This window comes from Kogia breviceps, chromosome 3 (genome assembly GCF_026419965.1).
Source record: "Kogia breviceps isolate mKogBre1 chromosome 3, mKogBre1 haplotype 1, whole genome shotgun sequence".
Classification (NCBI taxonomy): Eukaryota; Metazoa; Chordata; class Mammalia; order Artiodactyla; family Physeteridae; genus Kogia; species Kogia breviceps.
In genome coordinates, this window is record NC_081312.1 from 162826336 (window position 1) to 162845686 (window position 19351).

The window sequence follows — 19351 nt, forward strand, 5'->3', positions numbered from 1 at the left end:
GCGGCTGCCGCTGCCATGCTGGGAGAGAACTCTCACGAGTGGCGCCACCTGGTGTGAGCAGAGGCCACACCCGTACCTGCCCGCAGGCCTGTAGAAGAATGACGGCTCTCACCCGTGTCACATGGGGCAGGGGGCATGCCTCTCCCCAGCCCCGGTGAGGTTTACTCCCCTCCCCACGGCTGGGAGTCTCTGAGCACATGGGGAGTTTTGCTCTGGGAGGCCTGGGGTTTACAGCACGAGGTCTGCACTGAAGAGCACACAGATCGGAGCCCACTTCCACCGTGGGTGCGAGGTCTCTTCCCATGTGCCAACAAGGTGGCAGGTGAGGACAGATGTGTGACCCAAGGGCAAGGCAGGAAGGGACATTTGCCATCCAGTGCTCTCCGCGTCTCTACGATCGGCTAGCAGGCTGCAGGGTGTTCCGAGTATCACCGCATCACACGTGAGGATATGTGATCCCAGCAACCGTGCAAAACAGAGGGGCTGGGGCTTTATGACGTCCGTTCTACTGATGAGAAAACTCAGGGCCAGAGAAGTGAGCAGTGGAAAGGCACCCCCCGCCCGTACTCTTCCCTTTACCCCTCTGCTGTGGAGCACGGTACCAGGCAGGGGCAAGGGAAATGAGGCGAGGGATCGCACAGACCTGAGACTGAGCTCCTCCTTGAATTAGGGGCAGGAGGCCCTGCCTACCTCCCCCAAGTCCCAGCCCTGCAGAACCCTGTGTCCTGGAAGTAAAGGCAGGCGTTGCGGCCAGGACCCAGTGATCACCAGCCCCCGTTTTCCCCTTACCCTCTCCAAGGAGAGCCCGCCCAGACGTAGCCAGCATTTCCTCTTTCCGGACACCGTCACCTGGTCATCCCCAGGTCGCCCCTGGCCAGAGCCGCCTTTCCTTAAGAAAACCCAGGGACATGCAGCCACTGGCAGCCAGATGGTGGACCTGAGGGACCTGGGGATGTGGCATATGCACTGGGAGCTGCCTAATACTAGACCTGCACCCCACGATGTTGAGTGACAGCCCCTTCATGAGCACAGCTGGGACCGGGTGATGGGGGACTGGGGGACTGGGGGGCCAGGGAGACTGGGTGTCCCCAGCAGGCTGAGTGAGGCTATTTTGAAGCCGGTTTACTGGGCTGCCAGGAGGGCTCCCCCGAGATGGCGTGCTGACCCGGGGGCACTGGTGCTGGGAAATGATGCGGATGGTGGCTCAGGGAAGCTGGGTCAGCTGGCACGGGAGCAGATGGAAGGGGGAGGGGCACTGGCAGGGGAGGGGGCGTCCACGGGACTCCAGACTGCAGGCAAGCCTGAGATGTCCCAGGTGAGCGGCCACCGCAAGTCTGTCCTGGAGGACCGTCACCAGTGGTTCCCATCCCCTGGCTGAAGCCTGTGGCCGACCACACACGCAGCCCTGCTCTGGGTTCATGGAGGTCCCTTGACACTGTATCCACAGAGAACAGTCCAGGTGTAGAGGGTCTTGTGCCGCAGCCCCCTACCCGTGACAACTCCTGCTGCCCCAGCAGCCAGCCCCCCACCCTGAGATGCTTTGTGATAATAATCCAGAGTCTACTGACTCGATTGAGAAACCATTACACCGATGTCCCGGAGTTCAATCGTATGAGACACAGTCCTCGACCAAAAGGGGTTACCATCTAGTTGGGTAGAATACGTGAGTAAAAAGGTGAATGACGTTACAACACAACCAGCGCTCAGAACCCAAGAAGCCTCTCTACAATAAGAGCTCCAGACAGGGACACCACAGTGCCCAAGGTTGGCCGGGCTGGAGGGGGATTTGAGGTTGAACTGAACTCGGACCCCCGTCTCGGCACGGGGACGTGGGCAGCAGGCCAGGTGGGAAAGGAGGAGCACAGCTCGTGGAGGGTCGAGGTCTCCTCCCAGGGGTCGTTGGAGGATCAGGGACAGATGAAAGAACCTGTCTGAAAGCTGAGGGTAAGGGGCTTGTCCTAGTCCTGTGGCCGGTGGACGACCGTCAAAGGTTTAAAAGGCGGGGGTCCAAGTGGGGTTCTCAGGGGATCAGTCTGGGTGTGGTGTGGCTGGACTGCAGGGAAGAAATAGCCTCGAGGGTCCTGAGCAGAGTGCAGGCCATGAGGCAGAGAGGCAGGGAGCCGGGGAGGTGGGAGAGAGAGAGGCAGGAGGGGGAAATGATGACTCCACACTCTCCGGACTAGAAAATCCAATAAAGGGACGCTTGCTAATTGCCCTCTCGACGACTTAGCAGCCTAATTAAATGGCATCTTTGTAAGCGGTTCCACGAGGAGTGAGGCTGGTGCCCAGAATTCCAAACACAGGAGGAGTAGCGTTGGCGGGGAAATTGTCCAGCTCGCCACCCTCATTTGTGACCGACTGGGGAGCTGCCTGCTGGGCTGCAGAGACCAAGGATGAGGGCCGAATGAGCCCTCCGGACGGAAGGAGAAAGCCCCCCACCCTCCTTCCCTCTCAAGGAGGCGGGCGGGAGCCATGGCTGCAGGAAGACAGAACTGTAACTGAGGCCGAGAGTAGACCAAACTCCTCCCAGCCCACCCTGATCCCAGGCTTGAGGGCCCCTCCCTTCTGTCACCGCCCCTCCACCTCCCTCATTAGGGTCCAGACCCTCAGTCTTCCTTGTTGGTCCTCTGTCATATTTGGCAAAGTTATCCTGATGCCCTGAAGTCTTCATCTTATAGTCTGTGAGAATTCAGAAAGGATGCTAGCAGTGCAGTTCAAACACAATTGCATTTTGCTTTTCTTTCTTGAGGTTTAATATATACAATAAAGGACCCAACTAAACTTTAGGAAGAACTTAAAAGGAAGACACACAATGACCACCCCTAAGTGGCCTGCTTGAAGATTTGGGCAAGTGGGCAGACAGAGGGTACCTGAAACACCAGGCGCCCCAGGCCACCCCGCCGGTGACAGGGGCCCAGCCTGGAGGCGGAATGCACTCTCGGACCTGCAGCCATCAGGGCCTGCACCTGTCCCTGCCTTTCACCCCACCCCTCAAGAGGTCCCGGGACAACTTCCCAGGCCCAGACGTGGGTAACTTTTGAGGCTGGGTCTGAAACGAGGTCTTTCCGGGTCACAATCGTGCAGAGAGCTGGCCTCCCAGCGTGAGCCACTCTAAGCTGGAGGTCTGCACCAGGCGAGGGGGTGACAGGCGTAGCTAAAGGCTTCCCAGGGCAATGAGCCGGGCCTGCTTTCACCTGTTGTTCTCAGCCAACAGCTGCAGGAGATGAATGAGCCAGAGATGGGCCAGCGGCGATGGGGAGGCTGTTCGGCCCCTGTGCTCCCTGTGCACGCACAAGGCACTGCAAACGTAGCCTCTGGAACTTTCCTGAGACTCAGACTGCATTCTCTAAGTGCAGGACTCACAGCCTCCAAGGCCTGATGTCACCACGGCCCGAAGCTGAGCTTGTCACAGGATTTGGGGCCAAGTTTCCGCTGGGTGAACCTCGGGAAAGACACACGGCGGAGGCAGCAGGACCACGGCTGTGCTTTCCATCAGGGTCTGCTCTGGGACCCCCTCCAGGCCACACCTGCCACAACTGCTCCTCAGCCACCCAGAAGGCAAATGCAGTGACCCATGACCACGGAGGTTTCACGGCCTTTCCTTGCATGTTTTGCCTGCTCACGGTGTCATGCCCTGATGTTCAGAACTCATCCTCTTTCTCCGTTGTATTCGGCAAACTTCATCGGGATGCCTTGAAGTCCTTGACTTACAGATTCTCAGAATTCAGACAGGATGCTGTCAGTGGGGTTCCAACACAATTGCATTTTGCATTTATTTCTCGATGCTTAATAGATATGAAGCACCAAGCTAGGTCACTAGAAATAATGTAAGTGTTAAAATTGGAGCAATCCAGAGGCAATTAGCATGACCCCTGAGCAAAGATGACCCACAAATTTGTGAGGCATTCCATGTTTTTGGATGTAACTGACCTTATTGTGGTAGTGATTTTGTTATACACACATAAAAATCACTACTTTGTACACCATAAACTTACAAAATGTTATACGTCAATTTTAGCTCAACAAAGCCAGAAAACAAAAGAAAGCAAGCAAGTAAACAAGAAAGAAAAGGAAGGAAGGAAAGGAGGGAGGGAGGAAATAAAGAGAAAGGAAGGAAGGAAAGAAAAAAAAAAGAGAGGAAGGAAGGAAGGGAGGGAGGGAGGGAAGAAGAAAGAAAACTTAAGAGGGAGGTGACACAATTACCACTCTCAAGGGACCTGCTCGAAGATTTGGAGAGGTGAGCTCACAAATGGACCTGAAATACTGCATGGATGGCATGAGAAAGAATAGAGTTTAGGGCCCACAGACTGATTCGGAAGTGAAATGCTATGAAAGGAGAGAGAACCCACCCAGGCCGTGGGTGTCCCACAAGACTGGCTGTTACAAAGGATGGAGTCCTGTGATCCTATGTGACTTGCTGATATAAGGGGAGTGTGTAGATTTGCCCAAACCCCAACCAAGAGGGAGGAAGAGTGAAGTGGTTCTGTCCCTGGGGACGGCAGGAAGCCCATTGCTCAGGGGCGGCGGTGGAGGAGGGGGGCAGGACCTCCCCCAAATAACCTCTCTGCCTCTCACTTAACCTCTTTAGTTCAAGAGTATTGAACCCACAGGGGCAAGAAGAGGTAGAGAAATAGCCGTGTACACCCAGACGTGGCCCCTGACCTCCAGGAAGCAGCCACCTTGGGAGAGGCGGCATGCGGATTAAAAATACCCTGGTAGGGCTTCCCTAGTGGCCCAGTGGTTGAGAGTCCGCCTGCCGATGCAGGGACACAGGTTTGTGCCCCGGTCCGGGAAGATCCCACATGCCGCGGAGCGGCTGGGCCCGTGAGCCATGGCCGCTGAGCCTGCGCGTCTGGAGCCTGTGCTCCGCAACGGGAGAGGCCACAACAGTGAGAGGCCCGCGTACCGCAAAAAAAAAACAAAAACAAAAACAAAACACCCTGGTAATACACAATTGAACACGTACACAGGCTTGCACACTGTGAGGGCTGGAGAGGGACTGAGCAATAGCCTGGTCCCCCCAACCCCAACTTTGACATTACAGATGAGGAAACTGGTTCCAGAAACGGACTTGTCCAAACGCCTCTTGCAGAGCCCCAAAATGTCTGTTTCTGAGCCCTCATGTAATTTCTTAGCAGTTTCTGTGCCTTCTGTTTGGGACACAAACACATCAGACACATTTTTGGTGAGTTTGTAGTAAATCACTGTGACTCACACCATCTTCCTCCAAAAGGCAGAATAAGCCCAGAGCAAGTCCAGGGCCTTCCTTGGCCCCAGAGCATTGATTGGGGGCCAGTGACGTAAGTGCTGATCCCACCGGTGCTGGGACAGGGAGAGAACTTGGGGGTTGTTCTTCTCCGAAAGCCCCTCCCAGTGGAGTCACTGGGGTTTTATAAACCAAATGTCTTTACAGCTAAAATGAATAACCATGACCTCAGCCATCACACACGCAGCCTCTGCTGCTATACATTTAGCATCGCAGGGTCTGGGTGGTGTCCTGTAAATAACCCACGTCTGGGGCACATGTGGGGGAGGAGCTGCCGTCAGGAGGGTTCTCGTTGGAGGCCAGAGACCGGAGCCCCTGAGCCCCACCGTCATCTGTTAGCAATTTCTCGCTCCCATTAAAGCCAGACACTGGGTCTGTTTGCGTCGTCCAGACCGTCACAGGGGATTCATTTTTACGGCTTGGACTCGGGTCTCCAAACCACATCAGTTACAGCCCTTGGTGTTGCCAGTGGCGGGGTGTGAGATGAAATGAGGACAGTCTTATTGGGAACAGTTCACAGATTGTGCGGAGATGAATCCTGCGTTCATGGTGAGAACAGAGGAGGGAAGAAAAATCGAGATTCTAGGCAAATCAACCCCCCAAATATGATGCCTAATCACAATCAGCAAATCATTGCATTGTGGAGTTTAGGCTGCATTCAAACCTAACTTTATGAGGGTCGGACAACGGAGACCTAGGACCCAAATTTAAGGAGTAACTTGCAGAGCTACAGAAACAACATGCCATTATTATTAATTGTATTAGTATTAATTACAGCATATGAAAATTGAGTTGTTATTAACTAGCCCCATGGAAACTATAAAGTACACAGTGGACCAGCCAGAGAAGAAACCTGGGGTTTGTCCTGGTTCTTCCGTGAATTTCTCGGTGACCTTGGGTACGTCACAGGCATGGAGCCTCAGTTTCCTCTTCTGTCAGATGAAAGGTTTAGATGATCCAAATTTCCCTCCATCCCTAACTAGGACTCAGATTCTAAGCACCTTTAGGAGGTGTGGAAATAAATTGTCAGCAGAAAAAGTCATGCCTGACCTGGGAAATCATCGTACCTTAGCCACGGGCGCTGCTGGGCTGAGAGACACCAAAGCCTCTTAGACAGAAAGGCCAGTGCCTTCCCAGAGTCCACAGTCTAAGACAGCCATGATCACAGCCACAGGAATTTGGGTCCACACCACAAAGCCCTCCACCCTGGAGGCCACTAAAGAGCTATGAGACTGAGGCTCTCCAGCCTCTTGGCAACCATGTCCTGCCTTCCAGGGAACACCCCTCCCCCAGGAGAAGAGCCAAGGTTATGCCCTGGGACAGGTACCCTGGAAAGTATATGGAGAATAGTCTTCAGGGAACCCCCACACCTCACTGAACGGGCTGACTTGGTCAAAAAACATCCCAGCCCCACAGGAGGCTCATCAGCCGTGACAATTCCACCAAATCCTGGGAGAAAAGGGACGTTTGCAGCCAAGTTTGCAGACTGTCTCCTCTCTTGCTCTCTTCTGTTTCCTGAGAATGACTGATGGTGCCCTGGCCAGGAAGGGCCGCCGGGGGAACTCATTTCCTCCTCAAAGGCACTTGACTCACCTCTGATTCACCTCGAGCGAGTCTGCTCAGAACCAGACAACGCAGGCAATTTTCCTGAGCTCTGATCTGTTGTAATTCTTGACTCGAGGCCCCCATCACCCCACATCATGTAGCTTGTGCAGGAAGCTGGGGGCTGGGGCCTGTGGGGCTGAGTCCTAACCCTGTTTCTCTGCTCTGAACTTGGTATGGTTCAGAAGGCATCCTGCTCATCTCCAGCTTCTGGGCCAGGGGAACAGGAGGATAAGGCTGCCAGATTCACAGGGGCTTGGGGCACAGCCACAGTCGGGACCAGGCCCCACTTGTCCTGACCACACAGGAGACCAGGGGCACTTGGCAGTCACCAGCCTGGTCTTACAAAGGAGTCCGACAGCAGCTCTCACCAGGCTTGACATCCACGGAGTTCACATCCTAAGAAAAAAGCAGAGAGTATTTTCCACTTAAAAAGTCTTAATTGTCCACCAACCACATTTCTTCCAAACTTACTCCCAAGGCTTGGTGGAGGGACCTGCAGCTGACAGCCTAGGAGAAAACAAGAAGACTCCATGCTGTGCCATTTTCCTGAGTGTTGTGTGCCCGGGGACACACACACATGTACATGTACAACTAGTAGGGACCATGCCTTAGCAGCCCCATCAGGATGGGCAAAGGGATCAATGACCAGAATGGTTTTGGCCAAGATAGAGCTGCCCCATGGGCTCCAGCTGGTGAGAGAGGAAGTGGCAACTCCACCTGCATCCCGTAGAGGACGCTCTCAGCCTACACGGAGGTGACCTTCCTCTGCCCATTCACACCTTTCATTCCTCCAATACTCACTGACTCTACAAGATGGACCCACATGGTCGACCTGCACCACAGCAACGGCCTAGGGCTGACCACTGTCTCCGTCAGACCACGGTGTGGGGCTTCCCAGGAGGCACTGAGCTCACAGCTGACGCCACTGAAAACAGGTGGTGCGGCAGGTGGTCACCTGAAGGAGGACAGACATGCTGGGGAGGAGCAGGTGTCTCTGCAGATTTGCCCGTTCCCGGGGGGCCTGAGCACAGGCAGGATGGGTGACCCAGGGGCTCTGCAGAAGCTTCCACAGACCCTGCTGATTCTCACCATCTGTGGACGATCCGGGAGCAGGCTTCTCCATGAGCAAAATACATGGTGTGATCCGAGACAGGAGAGTGGCTATGGAGGAGAAGGGGGCTGGGGGACGGTCCTCATCCTCTACTTGGGCATCAAGGGCAGCTGGTGAAAGGGAGGACGCGGTGTCATCCTCACGGGACACGTGGAAATGTGAACCCTGAGGGTTTCTCTTCCTGAATTTTCCCCTTTCGAATTCAAACTTTGTGCCTCAATGTCCCCTGAGTAAAAGCAGCAAGAATGAGAATAGGAACATCTATCGGCTACTCCGTGTGCACCAGGCACATTTATTATTAACTCTCTTAATCCCAAGGGCGGCAGGAGGTGGGCAGGAAGCAGAAATAGCCTGCACGTTTCCCTGGCTTTCTGTGGTGGATGGGAGAGAGTCAGTGTCTTGAAGGAACTTACAGGGAGAAGAATCTGGCCTGTAAGGAAGGAACGAGGTGGGAGGAAGAAGGAATGAGAGAGAGGACTGTGGTCCCCAGGGGGGAGCAGGTGGGGCCCTGTACCCACACTCTTGGCGCCTCTCGAGGAGCGGGGCAGGTGGGAACACAAGCGAGGCCCTCCTCCAGCCTCAAGCCTGACGTGGAGGCGCGTGGCCGACTGGTAAGCAGTGAATATTTCAACGGCTCCCGTGTAGAGTGGGTGTCTGGCCACAGGACCGTCCCCCACAGCTTTTGCTCTACTCAAGACCCCTGGAATAGGCCACAATCTTTGGATGGGGCAGCCCGGGAAGGATAGAGGTTAATTTTCCCAGCATCCTGGAGAAAGATAGGCATGAGATCAGATAATTACGTTGTTAATAGAAAGATAAAGTCGGCTGTTTCTTTTTGCACTCAGAGTCACATATGCTACATTGTCTTTCAATTCCCAGCTCAACACTCAGCAATTCTTCAATGAATGTTTATTAAATGACTGTATGAGCCAGAGTTAAAAAGAGGGTTAAAGATAGATAGATCACAGACCAGTGGTTCTCAAAGTGTGATACAGGGAACCCTGAGGGTGTCCAGGCTCTTTTCGTAATAATCCAAAGACATTAGTTGCTAGTTTCCCGCTCAGTCTCTCACTGTGGAGTTTCCACAGGCTACATGACGTGTGATATTGCAAACGATTGAGTGTAGAAGCAGATATAACAATCCCATGGTCTTCTATGAAACCAGGCATGAAAACCATTTGCAAAATGGAGAATGATACCACTCTTTTCACTAATTTTTTTTTGTTTTGGAAAACATAGTTATTACTCATAAAATATGTTGTGTTAATGTGCAATGAGTTTATTAATGTATTTTAATGAATTAATACATAATATATATTTTTAACTTCTCAGCTTTAACTTTTAACATAGGCATCTATCAATAGCTATAACCCAAATAAGCAAAAGCTCTTGGGATCCTCATTAATTTTTGAGAGTGAGGGTGGTCCCAAGAGCAGGTTCTTTGGGAACTACTTTAACAGAACAAAGCAGGAGGGATGAGGTCGGGGCAGAGCTGGGGAACAGGAAGGCAGATTTGCAGCTGACTGTCGACCTCTCCAGGCTCATCCACCAAATGAAGATGCTGGACCCATAGACTCCATCCTTAACAGTCTCTAATTTCACAGACAGAGGCAGAGATGGAAGCTCAAAAAAGCCAAAGGGGCCCTCCCCAAAATTCTGTCTCCCTCGAGTGCACCATGGAAATGCCACAGGGTGGGTTCGAGGCTATAAATAATTGCCTCAAGACCTGGGGGTCAGAGGGCTCCTCCCAGAGCCAGAAGGGGGGATGATGTCAGCGCCCAGGAGCTGGCAGCATTCCTGGCCACTCAGGTCTGTGAGCGACTGCTCAGGAATCCACCATCCTTTTGTGCCTCCAGAATCTCCGCCTGAGCCCAGTGTGTGTGTGTGTGCGCGTGCGTGTGTGCAGTAATACAATTCAGGCTCTAACAACGTCCTTTCACGGAAGCCCCGGCGGAGGAACAAAGCTCAGAGCCTTGTTTTGCAGACGGCCATGACTGCCCCCATTTTGGGGCCCTGGTGAGCAGAAGTGCTAAGGAGAGAGCGGGTGGTGATTCCAGCAGCCATGACATCTTTTCCTTTCTAACCCGTCCCTCGCCAGGGCTGGAGCCCACACTCCTTTGCGGGGTTTTTGGAGAAATGCTCTGAAACACTGTTATAAATACCCACTAATAAATAAACACAAGTTATTTCTGAAATGTCCCCAGGAATAGCCAACTGCCCAAATAACCAATGTTGTTTTTCAGATTCTGGGAAAAATAGAAATGTAGGCATGGTTTATTTTTCCATTGCCCAAAGCAGCAGCATTGTGCATATGTGCTAATTTTAAGTTTCTGTTTCCATGCTTTTTTATCTTATCATCTTGTAGCTTGCAGCAGGAGAGAAGAAGGAGAGAAAGGAAGACAATGAGAAGGAAATGAAAAACAGACCTGGGAAGGAAGATTCTACTCTTCTCTTCCAACTCTTTTGGTAACATTCAGAAAAACAACATAGTCTAGGTTTTCATGCTTCCTTAACCCTGGTAGACATGAATGATAAAGACCCAAGATGGCGGGTGGGCCATAGAAGGATGTTATCAACTTCCAGATCCCAAAAGAATCAGAAAAAAAGAGAGAAATCTGGGAAAAAGAGAGAGGCCACGATAAAGACTGGGGTGACTTGAGGCATCAGAAAAGGAGTTTAAATGTAAGTAATATAAAATAACTAGTATTTACTAAGCACCTGTGATCTACCTGTCATTTGACATGCATTGTCTCATTTAATCACCAAAAAACCTTTTCTCATGTACAGATGAGGTAACGGCTCAAAGAGGTGGACTCATCTCTGAGTTCTCAGTGGCTGGTGTACGGAGCCCTCGGCTTCTCCGCTCACCGCCACACCTCAGTCGTCTGCCTTTCCCGTCTGTCCCCGCTGGGCGGCAGAGAACCCCGTGAGGAGGGGACCCGGTGGCGGTCAGCCTTGCAGCTCCAGCCCCCGCACAGCACTGACACCAAGGCGCCAGCACAACAGCCAAGCGCTGCACCTGGCAACTAGGATGCGGTGCTGGAAACAAGAGGAACCCGTGTCCTCACATTGTCAGGGGGCTGAAGGGCCCAGCAGGGGGACCGCCCCAAAGGGCAGAGATGGCACAACCCGCCTACGACCACCCTGACCCCGGGGGAGAAGGAGGTCGGGGTGCAGCCCTGTGTTGGGGGCTACGGCCGGGGGCTTTTCTTCCCCAGCCCATGGGAGGGCGTGCTCCTCTCTGAGGCCAGGTGAGGCTCAAGTGAGGCTCATTCAGTTGTCCTTCCTCCACGCAGGGCGCCGGCTCCCCCTCCCAGCCGGTACCTGCTGAGCAGGGGCAGAGCGTGTGGAAGTACCTAGGAGTACATGACGCGGTCCCCCAGGTGTGGGGTATGCGTGAGGGCCAAGGTCTCTGGGGTAGCCAAATCAGCAGGAGCTTTAAGAGACCAGGGCCCTGGAAGGAAGGAGAGGACATCCTCCCAGTTCGACAAGGCTCTGGAAGGTCAGAAAGGGACTCAGAACCTCCCATGGCTCCCCCTGAGCAGAGGGGAAAGAGGGGAGCCCGGAGCAGGGGGCCCCCCACTCAGGAAGCAAATGGGGAGTGTCTGCCCGAGGTGGGGCTGGGGGACACAGCGACTCCTTCCTCGGGGAGCCTCCAGTCGCAAAAGGAGCCTGGGACCACTACACCCACACACATGCGCGCGCACAGTGCACACACGCCCACATACAGGCACACACACGCATGCACACAGCAGACACCGTCTACACAGGACCTGCCATGTCATGAGAAGCCCCAGTGCCCACGGAACCAGACTGACATCGGGACCCTCCACCACCAAGCACAGCCTCACTCAGGTAAGCAAACTTCTTCCTATGCCACACCTCCCGCACCCCTGTTTTAATTGAAGTGTAGTTGATTTACAACCTTGTGTTAGCTTCTGGTGTACAGCAAAGTGATTCAGTTATATATATATATATATATATATATATATATATATATATATATACTCTTTTTCATATTCTTTTCCATTATTCATTGTATACAAGATATTGAATATAGTTCCCTGTGCTGTACAGTAGAATCTTGTTGTTTTTCTATTTTATATATAGTAGCTAATATCTGCTAATCCCAAACTCCTAATTTATCCCTCTCCCCTTCCCCTTTGTAACCCTAAATTTGCTTTCTATGTCTGTGAGTGTTTCTGTTTTGTAAATAAGTTCATTTGTATCATATTTTAGATTCCACATATAAGTGATATCGTGTAATATTTCTCTTTCTGACTTACTTCACTTAGTATGATAATCTCTACTAGGTCCACCCATGTTGCTGCAAATGGCATTACTTCATTCTATTTTATGGCTGAGTAATATTCCATTGTATATATGTACCACATCTTCTTTATCCATTCCTCTGCTGATGGACATTTAGGTTGCTTCCATGTCTTGGCTATTGTAAATAGTGCTGTAATGAACATTGGGGTGCATGTATCTTTTTGAATTATGGTTTTCTCCAGATATATGCCCAGGAGTGGGATTGCTGGATCATATGGTAGCTCTATTTTTAGGTTTTTAAGGAAACTCCATACTGTTCTCCAGAGTGACTGCACCAGTTTACATTCCCACCAACAGTGCAGGAGGGTTCCCTTTTGTCCACACCCTCTCCAGCATTTATTGTTTGTAGACTTTTAATGATGGCCATTCTGACCAGTGTGAGGTGATACCTCATTCTAGTTTTGACTTCTATGCCCCCCTTTTCTTAACCTTGAAAAAATTGTGGCATATAACACACATAGAGAAAAGTGTGTAAAATAGAAATGTTTGTCTCATGAATTATCATGAAGCAACTGTGTAACCGCGTGTCTGTTCAGCTGCTGGAACGGAACAGCAGGCTGGGGCTTAAACAACAAAAACTTACTCCTCACAGTGCCGGAGGCTGGGAATCCAAGAGCAGGGGTCCAGTGTGGTCGGGGTTCTGGGGAGAGCCCGCTGCAGACTGCCTTCCATTGTGTCCCCACATGTCTGGGAGCACAGAGGACGCCGGCTCTCTCGTGACTCTTACAGGGGCACAAACCCATCCCTGAGGCTCCACTCTCATGGCCTCATCTCATCCCAAGGCCTCACCTCCTAACATCATCACATGGGGCGGAGGGGTAGGGTTTCAACATGTGAGTTTGGGGAGGACACAAGCATCTAGCCTATAACACAAGCAGGCAGAAAGCAGAACATGGCCAGGCCCCCAGAATCCTCCTGCGGGTCCATCCCAATCTCCACCTTCCCCTCTCCCAACCATCCCTGCTTCCTGACTTCCAACTCTGCCCTGTAGTTTGGCCTGGCTTTTTGTTTTTTGCGGTACGCGGGCCTCTCACCACCGCGGCCTCTCCTGTTGCGGAGCACAGGCTCCGGATGCGCAGGCTCAGCGGCCATGGCTCACGGGCCCAGCCGCTCCGTGGCATGTGGGAATCTTCCCGGACCGGGGCACGAACCCGTGTCCCCTGCATCGGCAGGCGGACTCCCAACCACTGCGCCACCAGGGAAGCCCATTGGCCTGGCTTTAACTAAAACCATTTCTTAATTTTCCCCTTCCTTCCCCACCTTCACTTACTAGAGTTGCGTCATGTGTTGAAATGTCTCCCCAAAATACATATGTTGAAGTCCTCACCCCTAGTCCCTCAGAATGTAACCTTATTTGGAAATAGGGTGATTGCAGATGTAATGGGGTCATCCTAGAGCTGGGTGGGTCCTAATCCAACATGACGGTGTCCTTACAAATAGGGGAAATTTGAACACAGACATGAACACAGGGAGAACACCATTGAACATGAAGGCAGAGATCAGGGTGATGCTTCTACAAGCCAGGGGACACCAAAGATTTCCAACAAACCACCAGAAGTGGGGAGAGAGGCCTGAACGGATCCTCCCTCAGAGCCTCAGAAGGAACCAGCCCCGCTGACACCTTGATCTCAGACTTCCGGCCCCCGGGACTGGGAAATGACCTATTTCTGTAGTTTCTGCTGCCCAGTGTGTGGTGCTTCGTAACAGCGGCCCTGGAAAATGAATATGATCCTTCCACAGCCTCGGAGAGGGTATGAAAAGGAGGTGCAGAGCTTTGAATTGGCTCATAAGTCATGGTTTCAAACTAGACAGACTAAATTTTAATATCAAGAGTGTGCAGAGAGCAGCGGAATCTGGTCCAGTTCCTGTTCAGGGAGAGGACTGGGGGTTGCAGGGGGGTGAGGCTGCCGTCGGGTCAGTCGAGGAGAAACACTTCCTGCGTCAACACACAGGTCGCAGCTCTTCATGGGGTAGCTGGAGGCTGAAGGGGCTCATCAGGGCGTCTCTGTGTGGTGTGTGGGGGGGTGGTGGTGTTGGGGGGGTGTGGTATCGGGGGGGCCCACCCTGGGGCCGGTGGGAGAGATGTGACCCACGTCTGGCTCGGTCACCCTGGGGCTGAGGCCACCCGTCGGTATGGCCCGTGCTCTCACCTCCAAGGGAGACTGAGTCCTCTGCCCAGCGTGACCTCGTTTCCTGTTCTGTTTCCCCCTCGTGCAAAGGAAGACTCCTTCCTGCACTGGGGGCATGAGGAGTGACAAAGGGGAAGTAGTCCAAGGCTTTTGTGATGTAGAAGTTGCTTTAGAAATGGTAAACAGCGAGACCACATCGTTCCCCTTAGGAGACATTTGTCTCTTCTCTAAATTACTGGGTCAAGACTTTGGTTAGACTTTAAAATTAAAAAGCAGCAGCAGCGGGCTTCCCAGGAAAGCGTGCATGTGTGTGATGCATGGTTTCGGCCCTGGAAAGCATTGCTTTTCAGTGGTTTTCTGGGTGGAGAGGACAGGGCATCCTTCCCTGGGTGTCGGGGCTCCTGAGCACTGGGGCAGCTGGTCAGCACGCCCAGCGTGTCATGGTGGCCGTTGGAAGGCAGCACTTTGCACGGAGGTCTCGTTGAACCCACCCTGCCTTCCCCACATGGTCCTGTTGGGAAGCTGCCGGCTGGCTCCAATGTCCAGATGACACAGCTTCGTCTGGGGCCCCTCGAGGGAGGTGAAACAAAAACACGGATCAGAGGGAGCCAGACACAGAGAGTGCAGGTTGCAGGACCCTCCACGTGGGGCCCCAGAAGAGGCAGAGCCGCCAAGCTTCTGGCGTCTGTGTGCCCCTGCGCTGGGCTTGGGGATCAGTGAAATGGACAGCGATAGGGCCCCTGGGGGCTGACTCTGCTTTGTGTCTCCAGCTGGGGCTGACTTCACAGGTGGGCTCAGTTTATAAAATGTCAACTAGCTGAATGTCAACTAGCTTGTGTATTTTTCTGTCAGTACGTTCAGTGAAAAGTGAGACAGAGAGAGACACCGAGAGACATAGAGACAGAGACAGAGAGACAGTGACAGACAGAGAGACAGAGACAGAGAGAGACAAAGAGAGACAGAGACAGAGAGGAGAGAGGGCACCAGCACAGCCAAAGTACCCTCCAAATGTTGGGGTTTCTGCAGATTTCAAGCTGTCTTGTCTTCTTCTACATGGAATGAGTTCCTTCTCACCCTCTCATAAAAGTGATACTGTCTAATGTCCCAAATCAGAAAGAGCCTGTTCTCCAGCCTCAGAAGGGAGAAGTTGGCCCCCTTTCCTGTTCCCTACAGGAAACGGCCCCGTGAGGGACATGATGCTTGGGCTCCAGGACGTCAGGCAGATGTGATGTAATTACTGATGCAGGACCTGGGGGCAGGCAGCCGCCCCAGGGGCTGCATGGACCCAGGGACGCCCTCCCCACCTGTCTCAGTATTGGGCTCCCTCCCACTGGCTCTGTCTTCAGTGGTCTCCACCTGCTTCACCCAGGCTTCCTCTGGGAAAGACCTGAAGGTGAGGTGGAAACTGAGGCCTTGGGGGTGGGAGGCAGGGCTGGTGTGGGATCCACCCTCTGTTCCTGAGGCAGCTTCATTCCCAGAACCCGGGTGAAAACAGCACATTCATTCGCAGAACAGGCATCAGCCAAACTGAGTTCCACTCCTCCTAAGACCTAATAAGTAATCTCTCTCTCCACCTAAAAATATAATCTGGCTTTAAATCCAGCCCACAGGGTTATAGAAGGCACGCGGAGCAGGGAAACAGCGAGGCTGAGCTCTCGCTCTCAAAATCGAAAACAAAAATCTTGCCGATGAGCAGGCGCGGACCTTATGGGCAGACCCTACAGAGGTCCTCTCGTGTGCCCCGATTTCCCCAGCATCAGCCCTGACGTCTTCACCAGAACATGCCTCACTGACTCAAGTTAAAACCTTCACTTAGCTGCTTCTCTCACACTCCGTCACCTTAAAGCATCTTAAGGCCAGATTCCCCTAGGGCCACAGTGGAAAGGGACCGTGATGTCCCCTCCTGTGACAATTACCTCCTGTCCAGCAGCACTCGAGCTCTGAGCTCTTTACCGGAGAGTCCAATGAGTCAAGTCTCAGAATCCTGAAATCTGGACAGGCCCCTCCCCTGCCCCCCTGCCCCTCGGCCATGGACAGGTGAGAATGCATCTCAACGTGATTGGAAGGCCAGGAACTGGAAGTAATAAGACTGCCCAGGCGGCTTTTACTTTTGCTTTTACCTCTTAAAAGAGCTAAGAGCGCACATTGTTCAAGCCATAAATTCTTTAAAAGGTTAAGTGTATCCAGTTACAGGATGTATTTGTAGTAACAAGCCCAGAAGTGGAGATCAGGAGGCAACAGGTCCAAGAGTTCTAATTCCATCACTTTCCAGGGTTTAATTTGGGGGTAGATCTTGCCCGCTCCCTGGGCCTCTGTCTCCTATATAAGCTCAAAGGAGGGCATCAGATGGTCACTAGGTCCCTTCTGGGTCTCCAGGGTCTGATTCAATTCCTCCTGGGTTTCCCACATCAGCGTTGGGCCTCCCGCAGCCATGGCGTATCCTGGTGTCCAAGAGTCAGGCCCACGGGGTCTAGTGGGTCCAACCGGTGGGTCTCACTGTTCTAAAACCCGGGGCCCACCAAACCGAATGCCCCCGAATGGTTGTTGTGCGACCCCAACTCAGCAGCTGCACATGCACCGCCATCTACGTAAACGGACAGGCACAGAGTATGGGCAGGTGCCAGGCTGGCCTGGACATAGAACACAGGTGCCCCGGAGCCAAGGCAGCTCCCTCACCAAGAGCGTCACACACTCTCCAGCCTAGAAATGCTGTTGCCTGGACACGAGCGAAAGTGAGGTGCGCTGGTCATTTCCTGCCTAAAGGGAGCACAGTGGAGAGGTCACAGGTCACCACAAACCGGCAGGCAGGGCCCTTCCCGGACTTAAACACCAATACCCAATTCCAGTTTGGCCACTGAGGTTCAGGCTGGTACCTGGAAGCCCAGCTCACGGTTTCCGCTGACTCATTTCTGCATCTTCCCTGGGGAGACTGAGGCCTGTAGGTGGTTTTCACCTCTTCCGTGACCACACCAAGTGAGGCTACACTGTCACACAAAATGCTGGTTTCAAAGTGAGAAAGCAAGAGGGAGAGATGTGCCCGGGTGAGTGATTCCATCCCGAAGGGCAGACTCGCTGATGGCTCCAGCCCAGAGGGCTCAGGACCGGCGTGCAGAGGTGCCCCTCACCCTGGATCCCGCTCCTTCCCGTCCGTAGACTAGACGTGTTCTCAGCAACCCTGCGTGGATGCAAGCCTGAGTCCAAGAGGAAACGGTTCTTTCAGGAAAGCCCCCTCCCTGTCCCCAACTAGTTCTCAGGCACATCCCTCCTGCCAGGAGCAGCACTCTCATTTCCAGAAGGAGATGAGGCTTTAACGCCCCACACGCACACAAGATTCCATCAGCCGCCCTCACCCAGGCCGCCTGTGGACGTTATTCTTTTTTTTGTACATATAAATTTATTTATTTATTTACTTTTGGCTGTGTTGGGTCTTCGTCGCTGCACGTGGGCTCGTTGCAGTGTGCGGGCTTCTCACTGCAGTGGCTTCTCTTGGTGTGGAGCACGGGCTCTAGGCACGCGGGCTTCAGTAGTTGTGGCATGCGGGCTCAGTAGCTGTGACTTGCGGACTCTAGAGCAAAGGCTCAGTAGTTGTGGCACATGGGCTTAGGTGCTCCGCGGCAATGAGGGATCTTCCCGGACCAGGGCTCGAACCCATGTCCCCTGCACTGGCAGGAGGATTCTTAACCACTGCACCACCAGGGAAGTCTTGGACATTATTCTTTTTTTTTTTTTTAACATCTTTATTGGAGTATAATTGCCTTACAATGGTGTGTTAGTTTCTGTTTTAAAACAAAGTGAATTAGTTATACATATACATATGTTCCCATATCTCTTCCCTCTTGCGTCTCCCTCCCTCCTAGCCTCCCTATCCCACCCCTCTAGGTGGTCACAAACCACCGAGCTGATCTCCCTGTGCCATGCGGCTGCTTCCCCCTAGCTATCTATTTTACGTTTGGTAGTGTATATATGTCCATGCCACTCTCTCACTTCGTCACAGCTTACCCTTCCACCTCCCCATATCCTCAAGTCCATTCTCTAGTAGGTCTGTGTCTTTATTCCAGTCTTACCCCTACGTTCTTCATGGCCCTTTTTTTCCTTAGATTCCATATAGATGTGTTAGCATACGGTATTTGTTTTTCTCATTCTGACTTACTTCACTCTGTATGACAGACTCTAGGTCCATCCACCTCACTACAAATAACTCAATTTCGTTTCTTTTTATGGCTGAGTAATATTCCATTGTATATATGTGCCACATCTTCTTTATCCATTCATCTGTCGATGGACACTTAGGTTGCTTCCATGTCCTGGCTTTGTAAATAGAGTTGCCATGAACATTCTCCAAAGAAGATATACAGATTGCCAACAAACACATGAAAGAATGCTCAACATCATTAATCATTAGAGAAATGCAAGTCAAAACTACAATGAGATATCATCTCACACCTGTCAGAATGGCCATCATCAAAAAAATCTAGAAACAATAAATGCTGGAGAGGGTGTGGAGAAAAGGGAACCCTCTTGCACTGTTGGTGGGAATGTAAATTGATACAGCCACTATGGAGAACAGTATGGAGGTTCCTTATAAAACTACAAATGGAACTACCATACCACCCAGCAATCCCACTACTGGGCATATACCCTGAGAAAAGCATAATTCAAAAAGAGTCATGTACCAAAGTGTTCACTGGACATTATTCTTTTTTTTTTTTTTTGGTACGCGGGCATCTCACTGTTGTGGCCTCTCCCGTTGCGCAGCACAGGCTCCGGACGCGCAGGCTCAGTGGCCATGGCTCACGGGCCCAGCCGCTCTGCGGCATGCAGGATCCTCCCAGATCAGGGCACGAACCCATGTCCCCTGCATCGGCAGGCGGACTCTCAACCACTGCGCCACCAGGGAAGCCCTGGACA

The 19351-nt window shown here is 52.4% G+C and overlaps 1 long non-coding RNA gene and 1 other non-coding gene across 3 annotated transcripts in view; both read left to right on the plus strand.

Annotated features, from left to right (window-relative positions):
• LOC131752733 (uncharacterized) overlaps positions 1 to 19351 on the plus strand; it is a 94857-nt gene that overhangs the window by 29191 nt on the left and 46315 nt on the right. Inside the window, exons 3-4 of one of the 2 annotated variants that reach the window (XR_010839882.1) lie at positions 10348 to 10448; positions 10566 to 11837. This is a non-coding gene — a long non-coding RNA (uncharacterized lncRNA). Of the gene's footprint in view, positions 1 to 10347; positions 11838 to 19351 lie in introns of both variants that reach the window. The other variant, XR_010839881.1, reaches the window with a different exon arrangement.
• On the plus strand, positions 3814 to 3917 carry LOC131753904 (U6 spliceosomal RNA). The gene has a single exon (XR_009334968.1). It is a non-coding gene; the product is annotated as a U6 spliceosomal RNA (small nuclear RNA).